The sequence below is a fragment of the Bombina bombina genome, chromosome 2 (genome assembly GCF_027579735.1).
Source record: "Bombina bombina isolate aBomBom1 chromosome 2, aBomBom1.pri, whole genome shotgun sequence".
Lineage (NCBI taxonomy): Eukaryota > Metazoa > Chordata > Amphibia > Anura > Bombinatoridae > Bombina > Bombina bombina.
This window is the reverse complement of record NC_069500.1, coordinates 923,966,525-923,984,588: the sequence shown is the minus strand read 5'-3', so window position 1 is coordinate 923,984,588 and position 18,064 is coordinate 923,966,525. Positions and strand designations below refer to the sequence as shown.

General features: G+C 41.9%; 1 protein-coding gene and 1 pseudogene across 4 annotated transcripts in view; both read right to left on the bottom strand.

Annotated features, from left to right (window-relative positions):
• The window catches only part of RUFY3 (RUN and FYVE domain containing 3), a 237,395-nt gene that overhangs the window by 166,720 nt on the left and 52,611 nt on the right, over positions 1 to 18,064 (bottom strand). The window lies entirely within an intron of this gene.
• On the bottom strand, positions 16,239 to 16,308 carry LOC128650660 (uncharacterized; annotated as a pseudogene).

Sequence of the window (18,064 nt, the reverse complement as noted above, 5' to 3'; positions counted from 1 at the left end):
TGGCATATTTGATGAAATTAAAACTTGACGGCTTAGCTGGAGTTTTGCTGCCAAAGATTAATGGCGGATTTAAGGAGGGAGAACCTTGTCCTACTTACAAGCAAGCTGGAGCTCCTTATTGTTAGCTGATGAGCTCCCTACAAGTCTAGACACCGGAGAGCATCTGTGCCGCTAAAGATCATTCTGATGCTAAAACAGAAGTTCTGGTGCCCAGAGACGTCATCCCAAATGATCCTGTTAAGGGGTGGAGATACCCCTGTCTCACTTGCTTTTGGGGTGCGAACACCTATTTTTGTGTGCGACCCTTATATGGTGGCCATGGGTTCCTTTGCCTAGATTGTGGTCATCTCATTCTACAGATCCAGCACTGGATACGGATACACTCATCTGCCAATTATACAGAGGGGCCAGAAAAAGTATCAGTGAGGCTACTGCTGACTGTAATATAGAGTGACCTTGTATGCCCTAAAACGGAGTATTTGGATGGCTATTGCTCCATTTAAAACCCATTGAACTATAGTAATCTCTTTATGTATGGTCGATATGGATGGCAGCAATGGCTTACTGCATATTATAGTTTACATTTGTTGAGCTTTAGGTGTTTCATTATGACGTCTGCGAGCGTATTATTTCTTTCCACAAAGACAAATTTTAAAGAATAGGGCCCCTATGAGAAGCATTTAAGTCTGTAAAACCACCATCCTCCAATATGGAAGGTGGTAATCTCAGTCATTCAGGAAGAGGACCACTTTTTAGCTTAACACTGAGTAGAAAAACTTCAATAACGCTCCTTTTCTATACATCATGCAAACATTTGCAATGGCTTATGTTCTAGCAACACCACCGGTATCTCAGATTGAGAACACAAAACAGTGGTACACTGCAAGAGATTATTGTTAGGATGAAGCCCACGATCCCCTGGGGATGAGCATACCTAGCCATACTCTTCAACAATGGATACCAACAGAACACAAGAAATTAGATAATTGAAGTTAATTGGAAAGTTGTTTCAAATTGCATGCTCTGTCTGAATCATGAATGTTTCATTTCGACTTTACTGTCCCTTTAAATAACAGGAACAAATGAACATTTGCCAACAGCCTTGAAAAAGTGCAGAGCGAAGTGTAACTTGCAGAAGTGAGATAGTACATTAGACTTTTACTGTGGATTAGATATGGGACAACAAGATCTATTCTAACTATTCACATATACAGACCACCAAACTGGTTTATTATTCAATGATGTCCTCCCATTACAGAGCACAATGACACCTCACATTTATTAACAGTCAAACAGAAAATAGTTTTATTACGTTTCTTAATTAAACGGATTATGAATTTAAATTTCAATGGCACACATTTTTTTTTGTTGGTTTGGTGTTAAAGCTACAGTGCATTGCAAATCTGCAATTTTTTTTTTTAATAATGATAAGGATGATAACATGAAATGAAAGAGCTGTGTAATTTTAACAACATTCATAAATAAAATCACTTTTAAGATAATACATAGACAATAATAGGGCTAGAATAAAAGTATAAGAAAAGACATGTAAAACATAATACATAAAGTTTATTAATAATAATAATAGTATTATATTATTTAAATAAGTGTCTAGAAAGTGTTTAAAGGGATATGGTATATGACAAGGTGTTTGACTGGGAAGAGCTTAAATGTCATAAAAACACTAATAAAAAATATTTTTTTTTTTAAAAATGGCACAAAAAAAGTTATAAGGCTCAAATATTTGAGGTCTAAGGTTTTTAAAAAAAGGGCAGACAAAGGGCTTTAAAACACACATTATACATACATATACACACACACACACATATGTACATATATAGCACAAAAATGTGACGTTTCGGGGATCAATCACCCCTTCATCAGACGTCACATTTTTGTGCTAATTAAAGCACTTTTTTCACAAATCCAGGGAGTGCAAGCCTCTTCTTTATTGTATTAACATTTCTTGTCTGCACCCTGGGGGTTGCTATTTAAGTGAGAGTGCGCTTTTTCTACTCTATTTTGTATATATATGTGTTTGTTTGTGTTTATATATATATTTACAGATATATATGCACATATAAACACATAAATACATATGTACACACACACACATATATATATATATATATATATATATATATATACACACACACACACAAAACACGGAAGGGGACTGCACTCTCATACCGGACCGGGTACACATCCCATGACCCTGCAACATGCTCAGCCCTGGATGCTCACTGGCACTCACAGGAAGCTGTGCTGTCCCCAGAGTCACAGGCAGTTAACCCCAGACAGGTCTGGGTGCAAGAACCATAGGGAAAAATTACAAAACAAATTAATACAACACACAGAGAAAGTCCAGCACTCACAAGCTCTCAGCTAAGATTTAAAAGCAAAAATGGAAAGGTTAGTTACCGCATCTGACCAAATGGGACAAACCCAGGTACCACGTCAAGGTCCTTTCCAATACCTGGGAGTGCTGGTGAGCACCCAGGGCTGGGCATGTTGCAGGGTCATGGGATGTGTACCCGGTCCGGTATGAGAGTGCAGTCCCCTTCCTTGTTTTGTATATGTCTAGGGTGATTACATAAGCATGTGCACCCTTCCCTTGTTCCCAGTTTGTTTGGATTTAAGAGCTTGCATTGTGTGGCCATTTTAGGGTCCCAGGTATTGGAAAGGATCTTGACGTGGTACCTGGTCTTGTCCCATTTGGCCAGATGCAGTAACTAACCTCTCCATTTTTGCTTTTAAATCTTAGCTGAGAGCTTGAAAGTGAGTGCTGGACTTTCTCTCTGTTATATATATATATTATATATACACATACACATATACAGTACATACATACACACACATTGGAGCCCTTTACAATCAAGTAGATGAAAACATGTAAAATCATATGTCTGCAATATTCATATTTAATAAAGTGTTATAACTTAAATTATGCTTACCTTATAATTTTCTTTTCTTCAGATGGAAAGAGTCCACAGCTGCATTCATTACTTTTGGTAAATAAGAACCTGGCCACCAGGAGGAGGCTAAGACACCCAGCTAAAGGCTTAAATACTCCTCCTACTTCCCTCATCCCCCAGTCATTCTGCTGAGGAACAAGGAACAGTAGAAGAAGTACCAGGGTGAAAAGGTGCCAGAAGAATAAACTAAGAGACATCCCACAGAAAAAAATACGGGTGGGGAGCTGTGGACTCTTTCCATCTGAAGAGAATTATCAGGTAAGCAAAATTTAAGTTTTTCTTCATAAATGGAAAGAGTCCACAGCTGCATTCATTACTTTTGGGAAAACAATACCCAAGCTATAGAGGACACTGAATACAAAGATAGGAGGGTACAATAGGCGGCCCATTCTGAGGGCACTAGGCCTGAAAAAACCACAACCCAACCAAACCCCGCTTCGTCGGAGCCGGACAAAATAACTAGAAGGAAAAGGCCCCAAGGACACTGACCCGCAGATAGTCTGAAGGCTTAACTAGAGACCGCAAGCAGACTCACCTAGCCAACACTCCTCAAGGAGAACTGTCGCCCTGCAGTCGGTCTCCATACTAGTACAGTACCAAAATCCCCCAAAAAGGAGAGGACAAGGGTAAACCAAGGGATACCCAAAAGGTACAGCAAAATCCATAAAGGAAAAAAAAAACCTGAAAGGACGGACAAGTCCACAGAGACCCAAATGGATCCTGAGAACAGGGGAGACGACACCCAACCCACAAGGAGCAACTGGGCATCAGCAGGAGAAGAAACATCTTCCAAACATCGTGCAACAGCAACGAAAAAGACAGCTGAAGACAAAGTTCTCAAATGTCTGAACTCAGAGACTGAGCAAATAGAAAATTACAAGCAGCAAACTCAGAAAGAAACCTCTGAGACCAGTAACACGCTGCCATCCGTAGGAAGACACGGAGAAAACACTATCCGTAAGGAAGAAGTGGCCCAAGACAGAGATTGCCCAACCTCCAAGAAGAGGACACTCTCCAGGCAACCTAGGCCGCCAAGCCTACTCACAGATCTTAAAGCGGGAGAGGCACAGAACCTCTAAAAAAAAGAAGGTCCACTGTCACCCCCAAGACCTGAAAATGAACAACAGATCTCAGATCCTACACCTAGCCGGGCCAGCCCAAGCAATGGGAGATCTGAAGTAAGGGAACCGAAAGGAACCCCAAGACCGGCCCCCAAAAGGGCGGAAGAATGGACACAGCCACCTCAATCTAAAAGACAAACGAGCAGGCGTTAGACCCAAGGAGATCTAGCAAGGCCACCCAGTCTCAATGTGGAGCCAGCAGCTCCCCAGATGGAATGTAACAACTCAAACAGCAGACCAATACCCAAACCAGATAAACATCTATTCCAACCTCCGTAAGTAGAACAAAGACAAAGTGCCCCCTGAAGAGGAGATTGTCGATAAACACCTGCCCATAAGACAGGAAGTCGTAGGAAGAACCGAGAGGACACAAGGCCACGTGCCTGACGAACACGGAAGAACCCCTTAAACTCCATTGTGCTAGCACACATAACAGGCGCAAAAGTGACAGCTGAGCAACCGCAAACCTTTCCGTTTGCTAGGTAGGAAAGCCCACCATCAGGTCACGTTAGTTGGCTGTCCCAGGGGAACCGTATTGTCCGGCACAAGACAAGGCCAAAGGAGCCCCAGCTCCCAATAAATCTGGCTAAGTTGTAAAACAGAAAAGCCAGAACAAGGGCGAAGCCCAAGTACCCCCGGAAACTGGAACCCCCAGGCCAGTCCTAGGATCATAAGGTCCGGTAACATCCCACAGCGGGATCTCCAAAGAGAAAACGCAGAGTAAAAACAACCGGAAGATCAGGACAAGAGCCCGGGCCCCACAAAAACTAAATTTATGCTTACCCGATAAATTTCTTTCTTTTGCGATGTACCGAGTCCACGGTTTCATCCTTACTTGTGGGATATTATCCTTCCTAACAGGAAGTGGCAAAGAGAGCACCCACAGCAGAGCTGTCTATATAGCTCCCCCCTTAACTCCACCCCCAAGTCATTCGACCGAAGGCCAAGGAAGAAAAAGGAGAAACTATAAGGTGCAGAGGTGACTGAAGTTTTCAATAAAAAATACTATCTGTCTTGAATAGACAGGGCGGGCCGTGAACTCGGTACATCGCAAAAGAAAGAAATTTATCAGGTAAGCATAAATTTTGTTTTCTTTTGCAAGCTGTACCGAGTCCACGGTTTCATCCTTACTTGTGGGATACCAATACCAAAGCTTTAGGACACGGATGAAGGGAGGGACAAGACAGGAACCTAAACGGAAGGCACCACTGCTTGCAAAACCTTTCTCCCAAAAATAGCCTCCGAAGAAGCAAAAGTATCAAATTTGTAAAATTTGGAAAAGGTATGAAGCGAAGACCAAGTCGCAGCCTTACAAATTTGTTCAACAGAAGCATAATTTTTAAAAGCCCATGTGGAAGCCACCGCTCTAGTAGAATGAACGAATGAACGAATGATGCTTTTCAGCCAAAAGGAAAGAGAGGTAGCCGTAGCCTTTTGACCCCTACGCTTTCCAGAATAGACAACAAACGAAGAAGATGTTTGACGAAAATCTTTGGTTGCCTGCAAATAAAACTTCAAAGCACGAACCACGTCCAAGTTGTGCAACAGACGTTCCTTCTTAGAAGAAGGATTAGGACACAGAGAAGGAACAACAATTTCCTGATTGATATTCCTGTTAGTAACAAGCTTAGGTTTGGTACGCAAAACCACCTTATCAGCATGGAAAACAAGATAAGGCGAGTCACATTGTAATGCAGATAGTTCAGAAACTCTTCGAGCTGAAGAGATAGCAACTAGAAACAGAACTTTCCAAGATAGAAGCTTAATATCTATGGAATGCATGGGTTCAAACAGAACCCCCTGAAGAACTTTAAGAACTAAATTTAGACTCCATGGCCGAGCAACAGGTTTAAACACAGGCTTGATTCTAACTAAAGCCTGACAAAAAGCCCGAACTTCTGGGACATCTGCCAGATGCTTGTGCAATAGAATAGACAAAGCAGATATCTGTCCTTTTAAGGAACTAGCTGACAAACCTTTCTCCAATCCCTCTTGGAGAAAAGACAACATCCTAGGAATCCTGATCTTACTCCATGAGTAGCCTTTGGATTCGCACCAAAAAAGATATTTACGCCATATCTTATGATAAATTTTCCTAGTGACAGGCTTTCAAGCCTGAATCAAGGTATCTATGACCGACTCGAAGAAACCCCACTTTGATAAAATCAAGCGTTCAATCTCCAAGCAGTCAGTTGCAGAGAAATTAGATTTGGATGCTTGAACGGACCTGGAATCAAAAGGTCCTGTCTCAGTGGCAGAGTCCATGGTGGCAGAGATGACATGTTCACCAGGTCTGCATACCAAGTCCTGCGTGGCCACGCAGGTGCTATCAAAATCACCGAAGCTCTCTCCTGTTTGATTCTGGCAATCAGACGTGGAAGGAGAGGGAAAGGTGGAAACACATAAGCCAGGTTGAACGACCAGGGTACTGCTAGAGCATCTATCAGTACTGCCCGAGGATCCCTTGACCTGGATCCGTAACGAGGAAGTTTGGCGTTCTGATGAGACGCCATCAGATTTCAATTCTGGTGTGCCCCATAGCTGAACCAGTTGAGCAAACACCTCTGGATGGAGTTCCCACTCCCCCGGATGAAAAGTCTGACGACTTAGAAAATCTGCCTGCCATTTCTCTACCCCTGGGATATAGATCGCTGATAGATGGCAAGAGTGAGTCTCTGCCCATCGGATTATTCTGGAAACTTCTATCATCACTAAGGAATTCCTTGTCCCCCCCCCCCCGATGATTGATATAAGCCACAGTCGTGATGTTGTCCGACTGAAATCTGATGAATCTGGCTGAAGCCAGCTGAGGCCACGCCTGAAGAGCATTGAATATCGCTCTTAATTCCAGAATATTTATTGGTAGGAGGGCCTCCTCCTGAGTCCACAAACCCTGTGCTTTCAGGGAATTCCAGAGTGCACCCCAGCCCAGTAGGCTGTCGTCTGTCGTCACTATAACCCACGCTGGCCTGCAGAAACACATTCCCCTGGACAGGTGATCCTGTGACAACCACCAAAGAAGAGAGTCTCTGGTCTCTAGATCCAGATTTATCTGAGGAGATAAATCAGCATAATCCCCATTCCACTGTCTGAGCATGCATAGTTGCAGTGGTCTGAGATGTAAGCGAGCATATGGAACTAAGTCCATTGCCGCTACCATTAGTCTGATTACCTCCATACACTGAGCCACTGACGGCCGAGGAATGGAATGAAGAGCTTGGCAGGTGGTCAAGATCTTTGATTTCCTGACCTCCGTCAGAAATATTTTCATGTCCACCGAGTCTATCAGAGTCCCTAGAAATGAAACTCTTGTAAGAGGGGAAAGAGAACTCTTTTTTACGTTCACCTTCCACCCATGACATCTTAGAAAGGCCAACACTAAGTCCGTGTGAGACTTGGCTAGTTGGAAAGTCGCTTGAATTAGGATGTCATCTAGATAAGGCGCCACTGCTATACCTAGCGGCCTTAGGACCGCCAGAAGGGACCCTAGCACCTTTGTGAAGATTCTTGGCTCCGTGGCCAACCCGAAGGGAAGAGCCACAAATTGGTAATGCTTGTCCAGAAAGGCAAACCTGAGGAATTGGTGATGATCTTTGTGGATAGGAATGTGTAGATACGCATCCTTTAAGTCCACGGTGGTCATATATTGACCCTCCTGGATCATTGGTAAAATAGTCTGAATGGTCTCCATCTTGAAGGATGGGACTCTTAGGAATTGGTTTAGGATCTTGAGATCTAGAATTGGTCTGAAGGTTCCCTCTTTTTTGGGAACCACAAACAAATTGGAGTAGAACCCCTGCCCCTGTTCTGTTTTTGGAACTGGGCAGATCACTCCCATGGTAAATAGATCTTCTACACAGCGTAAGAACGCCTCTCTTTTTGTCTGGTTTACAGACAATTGAGAAAGATGGAATCTCCCCTCTTTGAAATCTAGAAGATACCCCTGGGTTACGATTTCTACAGCCCAGGAGTCCTGAACGTCTCTTGCCCAAGCCTGAGCAAAGAGAGAGAGAGAGTCTGCCCCCTACTAGATCCGGTCCCGGATCGGGGGCTACCCCTTCATGCTGTCTTGGTGGCAGCAGCAGGCTTCTTGGCCTGTTTACCCTTGTTCCAAGCCTGGTTAGGTCTCCAGACTGGCCTGGATTGAGCAAAGTTCCCCTCTTGCTTTGCAGCAGGAGAAGAGGAAGCGGGACCACCCTTGAAGTTTCAAAAGGAACAAAAATTATTTTGTTTGGTCCTCATCTTATTTGACTTATCCTGAGGGAGGGCATGACCCTTCCCTTCAGTGATATCTGAAATGATCTCTTTCAGTTCAGGCCCGAATAGGGTCTTACCCTTGAAAGGGATGGTCAAAAGCTTAGATTTTGATGACACATCAGCCGACCAGGACTTAAGCCATAACACTCTATGCGCTAAAATGGCAAAACCTGAATTCTTTGCCGCTAATTTAGCCACATGAAAAGCGGCGTCTGTAATGAAAGAATTAGCTAGCTTAAGTTCCCTAATTCTATCCAGAATATCATCTAATGCGGTCTCCACCTGAAGAGCCTCTTCCAGAGCCTCAAACCAAAAGGCAGCTGCAGTGGTTACAGGAACAATGCACGCTATAGGCTGGAGAAGAAAACCCTGATGAACAAAAATTTTCTTTAGAGACCCTCTAATTTTTTATCCATAGGATCCTTGAAAGCACAACTGTCCTCAATAGGTATAGTTGTACGCTTAGCCAGAGTAGAAATAGCTCCCTCCACCTTAGGGACCGTCTGCCATGAGTCCCGCATGGTGTCAGATATGGGAAACATCTTCTTAAAAACAGGAGGGGGAGCGAACGGAATACCTGGTCTATCCCACTCCTTAGTAACAATGTCTGAAATCCTCTTAGGGACCGGAAAAACATCAGTGTAAACAGGAACCTCTAAATATTTGTCCATTTTTACACAATTTATCTGGACCTATAATAGGGTCACAATCATCCAGAGTCGCTAAAACCTCCCTGAGCAATAAGCGGAGGTGTTCTAGCTTAAATTTAAATGCCGTCATATCTGAATCTGTCTGAGGGAACATCTTTCCTGAATCAGAAATCTCTCCCTCAGATAGCAAATCCCTCATCCCTACTTCTGAACATTGTGAGGGTACATCGGGTACAGCTACTAAAGCGTCAGAAGGCTCAGCATTTGTTCTTAACCCAGAGCTACTGCGCTTCCCTTGCAACCCAGGCAGTTTAGATAACACCTCTGTGAGGGTAGTATTCATAACTGAGGCCATATCTTGCAAGATGAAAAAATTAGATGCACTAGAGGTACTTGGCGTCACTTGTGCGAGCGTTACTGGTTGTGACACTTGGGGAGAACTAGATGGCAAAACCTGATTTCCTTCTGTCTGAGAATCATCCAAACTCTTATAAGTCAAAATATGCTGTTTGCAATTTATAGACATATCAGTACATGTGGGACACATTCTAAGAGGGGGTTCCACAATGGCTTCTAAACATATTGAGCAATGAGTTTCCTCAATGTCAGACATGTTGAACAGGCTAGTAATGACACAAGCAAGCTTGGAAAACACTTTATTTAATGAAAAAACAACAATGATAAAAAACGGTACTGTGCCTTTAAGAGAAAAAAGGCATACACAAACTGCAAAACTTCTTAAAATTATCACAAATTTTCCGAAGATTGCACCACAAGCAATTTAACCAATTAACCCCCAAATATGGAAACCGGATCGACAAGTGTCAAAAAAACGGTAAAACCCCTGTCAGCACCTTGCCACAGCTCTGCTGTGGCGCCTACCTGCCCTTAGGGATTGGTAATGTGGGGATAAAGCTTCGATTGGGCCCAAGAAGTTCACCAGGACCCTCCGGTGTTGTAGCTTGCTGCTTGTCTAGAGAAAACAACTGCGCAACTGAGGCGTGAAAATAGGACCCGCCCATCTCACTCGATGTTACTGAGGCCTTCAAAAAAACATACCAAGCGTTTTTACAGCCATGTGGGTTTTAAAAAAGCCAAGTGTACCCTCAATACAGTTGTCCCTTTAATAATTATTAACAGCACTCCCAGAACACACAACCGTTTGCTATATCTCATTCAAACAGAGTGTCAACCATAAGTTTAGCCCCTTTATGCAAGTTTAGTAATACTCCTCAGCTTCTGTGGGAACAGCAGTGGACCTTAGTTACAAATGCTAAGATCATCATCCTCTAGGCAGAAATCTTCATCCATCTCCTGCCTGAGAGTAAATAGTACACACCTGTACCATTTAAAAATAACAAACTCTTGCTTGAAGAAAAATAAAAACTAACAGTTTATCACCTCTTTCACTTTACCCTTCCTGCTTAGAGCCGGCAAAGAGAATGACTGGAGGGTGGAGTTAAGGGGGGAGCTATATAGACAGCTCTGCTGTGGGTGCTCTCTTTGCCACTTCCTATTAGGAAGGATAATATCCCACAAGTAAGGATGAAACCGTGGACTCGGTACATCTTGCAAAAGAAAGTTTGGATTAATCTTCCAGGCACTAAATTCCCCATCTGATATAAAAAGCAGACTTCCCAGGAAAAAATCCAGAATAAACCGGATAACAAGAGCAAGAAGCCCTGCAAGGCCCGACCCAAAGGGAAGAGACCACCCCTTGAAGAAGCCCAACACTCCAAAGAGCAAGCTGATTGTGCATAAAAAGTGTGGCTAATCTTCCTAAGGGACACAAGGTGCTGCTCATTTATCAACCTCGAAAGGAGGAAAGGCTGAGTAGACCTCTGACGGGGATCGAACTAGCAACCCTTGTTTGCTACAGTACAGAGTAGCCACAGAGCATTAGAATGCTGAGCTAGCTGTCCAGCTAGCCACAAGCTCTAGACACAAGGGGAACAGAGAGGACAAGTCACCCGAACAGAGCAACATCAACCCTCCACATCACCTCAGATTCGAAGTCAGAGGGCAGTAAAACATGGGTTTGGATGCCACCGGGATGGCAATACTTAAACCATAGGATTGGAAAACCACTAGGACCTCTTCTATCCCAAGAAGGAGATGCAGAGCATTCCCAACACCGGGGAAGAACCCCTAACCGGAGCCCAAAAAAGACCTTACTGTCTAAACTCCCAACTCCCGAAGGGAATCCAAGTCCCCCGAAGGCGACCCATCCACAAGGAGAAACAGACAATCCAAGAGGTCTCAATGAAGAAGAGAACCACTAAAGGAACAATTCCAAAAAGGACAATTTCCGAAAGCAAAACTGCCCTGACCGGCGGAAAAGAGGCGCTAAACCCTCTAATTTTCCAACCAAGTGGGAAGTAATACTCTAGGTTCCAAGGGTATCGGAAGCAACAGAGAGTGACGCAACAAAATTCACTGACCCAGTCACCAGAGAAACGGCTATTTAGGACTGAAACAATCCCGAGAGCCGCACGGCCCCGCAACACCTCTTGAGAATGCTTAGCTGAAATTTGAGAAACAAATAACAAGAAACATAAATAATTTTAAGAGCACTCGGCACCCCAACCTGACCAGCAAGGTATATTAGGCACCACATGTCTGAATAAGCCGCAAGACAGAGGATCTGAACCCAAGCAGGACCAGCCTGCAACCAGAGTCATAACTGCCAAGCTGGCTAAATCCACCCTCAGAGACAACTTCCACAGAAGCAAACAGCGAGTATCGATCCCAGAGAAGTTCCCGCAGGAAGCATAGTATGAAAAAGAAAATGAATCCTAACAGGATAAAATAAAATAACAGACAACCCGAGCGTTAACGCCCAAAAAGAACAGAAGGTCCACAGGACCAGCCCAACGGAAACCCTGTTCTTCCAACAAAACTGGGAAAGATCTCGATTAGGGCTGCAACTAACGATTATTTTCATAATCGATTAATCTGCCGATTATTTTTTCGATTAATCGACTAATCGGATAAAAAGAGAATCAATAATAGTTTTCTATGTTTTAAATAAAATCCACATAATGAGTGTTACAAATATAAACTTCAGACTAAAACTGTACATTAACACAACTGTTTCTTCAATTTTTAAGCAGCAGAGCACAGTTTTATAATTAAACAAAACAAAACCATAAACTGTTTGAAAAGAGGTAGAACTAGAAAGAGTTAGACTATCACTGTTAATAACATTCTGTTCACTCTTTCAGAAACTTTGCATTGAAATGCAAACATCTCAGCATGTCCACATGCTTGTGGCTAAGGATGGTTCTCTGTTTGCAGCTATATTTCCTGCAGCAGAGAAAAGGCTGTTGAGGTGTATAAGTAGGGTTTTGTCAATTTCACCAAAGTGGGATATTTATCTTTGTTAGCTCTTCACCAATGCTAAGTGTTTTCTACCTTGGCAAGGGGCCTCTCAATAAAGTAACCCTTGACTTCATTCTAACATAAAAATATCTTGAATATCTATATGCATTGGTAAATTACCAGCTATAAGGTTAATGGAAATATCTAGTCCGCTCTAAAAATAACAAATATATACTTATAAAGGTTGAATCTGGTACATATCACAATTTATTAAAAATATTAAAAAAAAACAATAAAAACAAAATCGCTAAGGACTGTATATCAATTACAGGACACAGCCTTACACATTTATTTATACAGTACATATAATCAGCAATAGCAAGCAATACACTAATAATTGTGCAAACAGATAATAGTGCACATCAATTTAAATATCTCCTATCAATCTATGGGCAAGGTGTAAACAACAAGCTCAGCACTATATCATGAAAAGCATAGTTCCAAATCACCAGATTTAATATAAACAATCCAAATGACTATTATATCTGGGTTGCATATAAGCCAGGGGTAGTTGTAAACTCATACTGTCCTGAAAAAGTGAAAAGTAGACGTCTGTAGACGTCCTTTAGGCTAAGGACATAACTATAAAACACAATACCATATGCAGGAGTTCATTGGAGTGAAGCAGCTGGTGTTGTGCACAGACCAACTAATTGCAAACCAACTAATCTATTAATCGATTATGAGATTCGTTGACAACTATTTTCATAATCAATTATTATCGATTATGACGATTAGTTGTTGCAGCTCTAATCTCAATAACAAGACTGAAGGAGATTACTTCATCCCCCCATGTCTAACGAGGTGAGCCGTTCGAAAGAGACTGATGAGTCCCATACCCAAGAAGGATAGGGTCTCCAAGCAGCTCAAAAACGTGTCTGAGTAAAACACTAAGTCGAGCCCGTCTGTAACTAAAGGCACAACACTCAGGAACAGTTACACCTGCAGGGAACTGTACATGCCCTCCAGAGGTCGAAAGACCTGGGGCAATCGGTCACAAGCACAATTGTGAATAAACATCTGGACTTTGCAGACGCGCAAGTGCCAAAAGTATGTAAAAGAGAAAACGTGCCACAACCTCCGGGGGGGGGGGGGGGGGGGGCGGAAACACATAACTTGGGTTAACTGCATGTGTAGTAGTAGAAAGCAGTAGGGAACTCGCCTCCCAGAGGACAGGGCCCCCCGAGGCGGATGGCTCAGCAGTCTCTTGAATCCCTGAGCCCGAGGAACAAGGCGCTCTATGACGGCCTAAAGAACATAACCGACTGACCTGAGTCAATGGGGCCAATTCGCATTCTTCACAGGATGAAGAATCTGAATCAGAATGTTGACCAATCTCAACATCAGCATCCTCCATAACTGGATCAAGGATACCCAAAAATGGACTATATATATATATATATATATAAAACAATTTAAACGGCACCTGACACCCACGATGGCTGGGCACTCACCACCTCCTATGTACCAGACACTAGCAGACTAAAATTTTACGTCGCCACACAGTCAGGAATGCGTAAATGGAACACCAGAACATAAATACGCTCGGTCACAAGGTGAACTGCACAGTCCAACAAAAAGTGCGCCCGACCGTTAGGTCGCGTCACTTCAAAAGGCAGTTATGTTCTAAGCCATGAGCCCAGTAAACACTACACATAAGCAGATTGAATCACATAACAAACATGATTAAAAAAAACCCTGTTCAATAGTGTCCCTCAGGAGATATTAAGCCTTGATTCCAAGACACTTAAAGGACTCTCACTGAGACCCTGTATTTTTTATGTGTGTTTGCAGGAACAAACAAGTTACAGTACATTCATGAAGAAGTAAAATGAAACGAACAAGGCCCTTCAAGTGTGACGGATAGTAGCCTCGCCTCCACCATGGACTTGAGAGAAGAAAGCAGGTAGCAGGAACGAAGTTAAACGCTGATTGCTTGAGGAGCTGTTAACAGGAGTCGGGATGTTTTCGCAGAAAGACTCTTCCTGCATCTCCGGACTCTAACTTTCATCCAAGCCCTCACTGAGAGACTGACAGGACTACTTAAAACTCCGATCCCATGTCGAACAGTACTACCCTCCATAAGAGACAAATTAAAATTCTGACACTTCTCTGCTTACCTCCTGGGACGAAAGGCAAAGAATGACTAGGGGATGAGGGAGGTGGGAGGAGTATTTATGCTTTTGGCTGGGCTGTCTTTGCCGCCTCCTGGTGGCCAGGTTCTTATTTCACAAAAGCAATGAATGCAGCTGTGGACTCTTTCCATTTATGAAGAAAAATGTGTATTTACTGTAAATATGTCACATTCCAATGTTCTAATATGCTCTAAGGTTTGAAATAAACAGAAATAATTTGCTACAAGCAGTGCTGCTATCTTTATGACAATTGATACAGGGGTAGTGACCCAATAGCCTGCATGCTACTAAGAGGCACAGGTGCTAGCTAGGTAGGCTCAAATAACCAATAGACAAACTATGTTTTTCATCAAAAGAACAAAATAAATTTCATAATAGAAGTAAACCTAAAAATCTCTTAAAACTGCTGTAAATGTAGCCACCAATAAGCAAGCGCTATCCAGGGTGCTAAACCTAAAATGGGTCGGCTCCTAAGCTTTATATTCCTGCTTCTCAAATAAAGATAGCAAGAGAACAAAGAAAAATTGATAACAGAAGTAAATTGGAACGTTGCTTAAAATTGCATGCTCTAACTGAATCATGAAAGTTTAATTTTGACAAGACTAAAAAAAAAAATTGGGTTTAGTATCTCTTTATAGGGACACAAAATTATTTTTTTTCTTTGTTGCACCTACATGCATGTTTTTTTTATAGCAAAAACTTTTTTGTCAATGTTTCTAAGAAGCGTTACTATTCACCAATAAAGCAAAGGAAGTTTTGCTTGAACAGCCAATAAGCAATTAGGCCTTAAATGGACTTTACCACTTCCTGCCTATAATTATTTGTTACATCCGAATAAACTTCTGATGTAAACAAATAAGTAAAAAATTGAAATCACGCAATTGTTCATGCAATCACATAATTTCAATGATGGGGTCATGCCGGGGGGGGGGGGGGGGGCACGCCCTTCAGCCTGCAATCCCAGTTAGGATACAGTTAGGATACGGCGCTAAATCCCAGCACAGTTAGGATGGCATGGAACGTCATAACGGCGGTAAGGGGTTAAACTGTTGGGCACAACTACAACAGTGCAGCAACTACACACCAAGCTGTTTTTACTCCTGAATCATCCTTTTATGTTAACAAGTGTCAGCTGGCAAAGTTTTGTATCGTTATACTTGGTGCTGCCAAGTTGGCGCTTAGGTATTCTTGTACACTTTGACATAAGCAGTGCACATTCACAGATAAGTGACACTGCTGGTTTTTTGTTAGCTATATTTAGTGCTTCAGGTTAAGGAGCATAATACAGAGGGCACGATGATGTAAAGCGCATGCTCAAACGAGCTTGAGAGATGTTTAGCGCACTATGCAGGGTTCTGGATGTGAAGGAGAGAAACATTTGTAAAAATATTAGGCTTAAAAATCATCCCCCAAATTTTGCTTCATCTCTCTATGCCGGAGAATTTTTGATCATAGGGCCCAGAGTAAGAGTTTTACAATGGTTAAAGTTTATATATAATCCCTCATGAATATTATAAAATAACACAGCCACTGCTAAAATGCAAAACTCCCACTGCCTCTGTCACAAGGTGTGAGAATACCTAAAATACAAGATGGCCGCCCAATACGGGAATGTGGAGCTTCACCAACCAGCATTCGTAATTGGTAAAAATAGCAGAATGATTTTGGATAGGGCTAAAGCCACAGTAGGAAACACTATGGTGAGTAGTAGCTATGCAATTGTGCAGGGGCCATGCTAATCTTCTCTGTATCGTTCCAATTTTAGTATATGTGCTGCCGAAGCAAGCACAAGCTATGCAATTGTATTTGTACACGGCAATGTAATGTCCCTTTAAAGCACAGTTGCACTTCCTGTCAGCAAAAAAATTAACATTTATTTCTGTCCCTTTAATAATAGTCATTGGCTAAAAACAAGGAAAAATTAAATACCACTTCAAATGAATTTACAAAATGTTAAAGGGACACTCAATCAAAATTAAACTTTCATTATTCAGATAGAGCATGCCATTTTAAACAATTTTCCAATTTACTTCCATTAACAAAATGTGCACAGTCTTTTTATATTTAAACATTTTGAGTCACCAGCTCCTACTGAGCATGTGCAAGAATAAGTGTGTATGCATTTGTGAATGGCTGATGGATGTCACATGGTACGTGTATGCATTTGTGATTGGCTGATGGCTGTCACATGGTACAGAGGGAGTGGAAAAAGACATAACTTAAAATTGTCAGAAAAAAAAATCTACTACTCATTTGAATTTCAGACTAAGTGCTATTGCATTGTCTTGTTATCTTGCATTTGTTGATTATGCAAATCTACTGTGTTGACTGGTCCTTTAATTTTATATTTTATATAAAGTTGGACAGAGTATTATTAATTTTTTGCAGTGTGGTATGAGGAGCTGTAGCTTGTTTACAGTTGTGTATAATAAATGAACTCCAGCATGTAGCTGTATAGAATTTACAAATCTGTTTAGTGATTACATAATCATGTGCCTAAACGAAGATACGGACTGAGCAGCGTTTTAGATCTTGCACATAGGGTGAGGGGCTATTTATTATCATAGAGAGCAAGAAAAAAAAAAAATCAATGCGGACACAAATGGCAAGAAACATGAGCTAATCACAGAAGCAAAAGGATCAATGCCAGGCATAAGGAATACAAACAACAGATGCTCCTTTACTGAAAGCCCTCTTCTCAAACTCACATATTAGATCAGACAAGCACAGGATTCCCGAATGAACAACCAATAATAAATCTGATCTCTGGAAGAAAAGAAAAAAAGATATATATATATACATTATAATAGAAGCAAGACAAACACTTTGCAGCTAATTGCTTTTCTGGAAAACAAAAAGGGAAATTGTCGACTGGTAAAAAGAGGTGGGATCAAGACTCACCCAGACAGAACTGAAAGAAATGATTGGAGAATGGATCCTCTGCTTTATTGTAGAGCAGCAGGCGTATAAAAATGTGCTATCATCGCTCACTGTATGTAACAACTCTACTTACAGCATGCAAGGGTGAGGCTTAAAGGCACCGTGAGCTGGCAGCACATGACACAGGTACCCTGTAAGGGTTAAACAGGAAACAATGGCAGATGGTAATTATAGTCTTATTACTGCAGCCTCACAGAACCCAGATACTAAACCTGCAGCGTGTGTCTAGTTCTGCTGGCAATGTGCAATTCATCTTCACAAGGATGTGGTATATGCACATATGTTCATGATCTAGGTACACTAGATCTGCTGCCACAGAAACGGTAACAAATGATATTAAACCAATTCAAAAATACATCATGTATATGAAGTTCCGTGCATAAGAAAATGTTACACTAACATTGTTTATTTGGATTTTTAAAATAACAGGAAATACAGGAATTACTGATAGATGGGATGGAAGATTACTGGCTGTTAAAGGGATAGTCTTGTCCAAATTAAACGTTCATGGTTCAGGTAGAGCATGCAATTTTTCTTCATTCTCTTGCTATCTTTATTTGGAAAAGCAGGATTGTAAGCATAGGAGCCAGCCCATTTTCGGTTCA